The 4868-nt window shown below is 41.5% G+C and overlaps 1 pseudogene; it reads left to right on the plus strand.

Annotated features, from left to right (window-relative positions):
* Positions 1 to 785, plus strand: part of LOC102241156 — an 11641-nt pseudogene extending 10856 nt beyond the window's left edge.
* Positions 786 to 4868: the final 4083 nt, after the last annotated feature.

Consider the following 4868-nt stretch of genomic DNA (forward strand, 5'->3'; position numbering starts at 1 on the left):
TCAGCCAGGCCTCTTCCCTCCCTCCTACCCCCTCCCTCCTCTCCCAACATTCACAAGTAACTGTTCTATCTTCCATCTTCCAGCCCCATTTTCTGCCTGCCGGTACTACCTCAGAGCCAACCGCCTGTGGCCTTAACACTGGAAAACAGCACACCCCTCTTTGGCCACATTGGTTGCTCACTCACCCCTGGGACACTCCAAGGCTGACCCCACAGCTCCAGCTCCATTTTCCACGCTGCCTTGGTCTTGGTCCTCACCCGTGCTGCTAGCCTTGGTGCTCCCTATACCCTCATCTGTGTGGCAAAACCACCACCCCGAATGCAAATCCACCATTAACAACCAGATCAACCTAGAGCTCCATGCCTCCTACGTGTATCTGTCCATGGCCTTTTACTTTGATCATGCTGATGTGGCCTTGAATCACTTCAGCTAGTTCTTCAGCAGTCAAACAAGGAGATGGAACATGCAGAGAAACTGATGTGGGTGCAGAACCAGCATGGGGGCCGTATCCGCCTGCATAACATCAGCAGGCCTGAGCAAGAGAACTGGGAGAGTGGCCTGAGTGCCATGGAGTGCGCCCTGAACCTGATGAAGAGAGTGAACTAGAGTCTGCTCAATCTGCACCAGTTGGTAACTTCCTGAAGCGTTATTACCTGCAGGAGAAGGTAAAGTTCATCAAAGAGTTGGGGGACCATATCACCAACCTACAAAAGATGGGAGCTCCAGAATCCAGCCTAGCAGAATACATCTTTGACAAGCTCACTCTGGGTTCCAGCAAGAATTGAGCCTGGAATGCCTTCCTCATAGCCATGGGGTGACTTCCCCTGGTCACCATGCTGAGCATGTATATTACCATATTGCCCTTGCAAAAAGTTCACTTAAGTTTTTATGTTCAATTTTTACCATTTTTTCAAATAAAGTTATTTTTTATTAAATAAATGAAGGTCTTTCTGTGATTCATTTGTGCAAAACCCTCACCTTTTAAGTTTTTAAAAAGTATCCAGCAGATGAGTGGATTAAAAAACTGTGGTACATCTACACAATGGAATACTATGCTGCTTGTAAAAAGGAAGGGATTCTTGCCATTTGCAACAGCATGGATGGAGGTGGAGAGCATTATGCTAAGCGAAATAAGTCAGTCAGAGAAAGATAAATATCACATGATCTCACTCATTTGTGGATTATAATTACCAACATAAACTGATGAACAAAAACAGATCCAGAGTCAGAGAAGCATCAATCAGATGCTCAAAACTCAGAGGAAACATAGGGGAGGGTGGGGCTAAGGGGGAGAGATCAACCAAAGGACTTGTATGCATGCATATAAGCATAACAAATGGACACAGACACCAGGGGGATGAGGGCATGTGCCAGGGGGTGGGAAATGGGGGGATAAGGACACATATGTAATACCTTAATCAATAAAGAAAGGGAAAAAAAATAAAGTATCCAGGAGTCTCCACACACTCATGCCCCAATTACATGCAGCTTAGGATCTCCATTTATGAAAGAAGGAGGTATTCCGTGGGGCCCTGGAAAACACAGAATTAGTCTTCCTATTATAAACAATGTGATATATGCCTGTGGGCTGAGTTGGGACCCTGGTGAATGTGGGTACATGTGCATGGTAAAAATATAACAAAAATTTATGGGATTCATGACACAGATTGCTTCCAACAAAGAAGGGAAGAATGGGATTGGGCAGGGATTAAAATAACGGGAGTCTTCCAATTTTGTCTGAAATATTTTAGCTCATTAAATTGTTCAAAGTTAAAGTTTGTTGATTCTTGGTAGCAAAATGGGGGGCATCTTAGAAATCTGAATATTAGAAAATATCTTTGAAAAGCTCACTCTGGGGAATAGTAATAATGGAAAATGAGCTTTAGGCTGACTTTCCCATAGACACAAGAGTGACTTCCTGTGGTCACCATGCTGTACATATGTAGTGTTTTTCTCCTTAAGTAGTAGTCTTTCTCCTATTAAAGGTAACAAAGTACCAAGACACTCAAATTACCTCATGAGAAGAGCTGAAAATACATAAGGTCAAGGCTGAAGGTCAATGTAGATGTTGGGGGAGAGTTGAAGCTGGGAGACCAGTTGGGACATATTGCAGCTGGTCCAGGTGAGAGACCATGGGGGTTGAACTTCAGTGGTAACTAAGGAAATGAAGAAATATAGGCAAATTTCAGATACATTGAATGAACCGATGAGCAGGTAAACTGACAACATTTACTTATGGACCAGAGGTGAGGAATGGGAAATAGGGAAAATTGTCTAGGTCAGTGGTCGGCAAACTCATTAGTCAACAGAGCCAAATATCAACAGTACTTCCTCAAAATAGACTCGCCCAGGCCGAAAACCAACTTCTGCGCATGGGCCACGAAGTTTCAATCGCACTGTACTTGCGCCCGCACGTGGTATTTTGTGGAAGAGCCACACTCAAGGGGCCAAAAAGCCGCATGTGGCTCGCGAGCCGCAGTTTTCCGACCACGGATCTAGGTCCTAGTGTTTGGATTTGAGTACCCAGATTGGTAGTAGTGCTATTTATGAATCTGAGGACATTTGCAGGGGGACACAAAGGTTCAGGAAGAGATGATGTATAAAATCTGAGATGCCTATTAGTTGTCAAAGTGGAAATGTCATGCAAGTAGGCAGAAAAATGAATCTGGATCTCAGGTGGGCTGTCAGGGTTGGAAATGCACATATGGGAAACATCATCTGTAGATGCCTTTGAGGTCATGGGACTGGATAAGCTCACCATAAAGAATGTAGAGAGAGTATGGCCCACCCATCCCCAACCCCAGGACAGCTAACAGTAGAATATGGATTGAGGTGTTCAGTAAGGGGTCTGCTGGTCCCACCTGGAATGTGACCTCATTCTTGAGTGTGGCCAGATGTGTCTGCTCAGAGTTCATCTCAAAATCAGCCTGTTCCTAACCTCAGTGTGGCCTCTGGTTTCTTTTTGCACAATGTGAAGAGGAGTTATCCCATTACCTTGTCTCCATGGCAATGGATAGAAAGAAATTATTTCCTAGTAAAAAGATTTCCCAAGGAAATGATAGACCTGTTACTCTATTTTTTTCTTTCCCCCTTTAAAAACTCTTCATTTCTCACAATCCTATCTGTATTTGACCATATGAAATGTTTACTTATGTTAACCCTAAGGTTGTCTAGGTCTGAGAAAAATTACTCAAAACATTTTGCTTCCTCTGTAGCAGGTGTAGTTTACAAAGGTGAAAGCTAAACATTTATAGACTTTGTATGCTATACCCAAAGACACATGGGTAGCTTGAGTGTCTTTAATGCTAGCAGATTACATTGAATTATTTAGTAAAATATGAACAAGTTTAGCTAAACAGTAATTTCCTTCCACATTTCTCCATGACTGTGCTTTAACACTTCCTTAAAAATGAGGATTATGGTCTTTTGAATTCAATTTCCAGACAATTTGATTGTCCCTTTACTCTGCTTTGTCAAACTTGGTATTTTCAATATATTTTTTTCTTGGCCTGCTTTGATGACCTCTCTTCTCTCTGAGTTTGTCTCAGTTATTACCTATTTATATATATACTTCAATACACATTTCTCTCCTAGATATGAGGAAGCATAGGGAAAGCATTGTGATTGGTTAAAACTCTCACTTCACTGAGGATTCTTCTTATTTTCCTGTTTTGGAGATGCAGTTTGATATAGTGATTAATGAACTGTAATGTCTGGGTTCACATGTCATCCTAGCCATTCGTCTTGGGTGAACCTGGATATTTATTTTTTAGTTTCCTCACATTTAAAATAAGAATAATAAAAGTGTTAACTCCATTGGGTTACTGTGAAGATAAAATGAGTTAATGTATGTAGATGTCTTAGGAAACTGCTTGGAACAGTGTAAATACTTTATGTGTTAGCCATATTTTCTTCATCATCATCATAATCACCATTTGCATCACCATCCTTGAGTCACTTTTAAAGTTCCTTTGTGTGGATTATGCTTTGGGGAAAAGATTGCATGTCTGTACGTTGCCATTGGAAGTCTTTTGTTTTTTTGGCCAGCCATGTCACCTTGCATATTAATAAGGAAACATATGTAATACCTTAACCAATGAATAAAAATAAAATAAAAAAGAAGGAAAAAAATCCTTTTTAGCTTCTGTGGTTGTCAGGTGTATCCAGAAGGCAAGGAAGGATGATTTTTGTTTAGGCTGCCTGGAACTCAGGCTGAGAAATGAGTTTTACTGTGAAAACTTTCTGTGCTAATTCTCCCATTTTTGTCTCAACCTTTAAAATAGGCCCCTAGAACATGTTTTTGCTTATTCTTCCCAAATCCAGGTTGCCTGATCCTTCTCTTTTCATCTTGAACTACTTTTTGCTTCTCAGAGATGGGCAGGAGCAAAAGGATAAAGGACTCATTTTGATTCCTACCATATATACTGAGTGGCCAGATTATTATGACCACTTGACGTTTGTAGGCAAATTAGCTATAATTTTGTGCTGAAGTTGCTAGAGGGCCAGACCATTATACATAGGGAAGCAGGTTGTTTACCACAACAGTAGAAGTGATTTTTTTCTGAAGATATGGGTAAACAATGCGATTTAACAGACTTTGAACGTGGGATTATGACCACCCCATCAGTACTTTGTTGGGCCACCTTTTGCCTTCAATACTGAGGCGATTCTTTTTGGCATTGACTCCATGAGATGTTGAAAGGTGATGCGAGGAATCTGACACCATGCCTGATGAATAACACTGTCCAGTTCTGTGAGATTTGATGGTTGTGGAACCAGCTGCCTGATGGCTCTTTTAACTTTGTCCCACAAATGCTCAATTGGATTGAGATCTGGTGATTGTGGGGGCCACCTAAGCAAGGTAAAGT

Source organism: Myotis brandtii, unplaced genomic scaffold (genome assembly GCF_000412655.1).
Source record: "Myotis brandtii unplaced genomic scaffold, ASM41265v1 scaffold445, whole genome shotgun sequence".
NCBI lineage: Eukaryota > Metazoa > Chordata > Mammalia > Chiroptera > Vespertilionidae > Myotis > Myotis brandtii.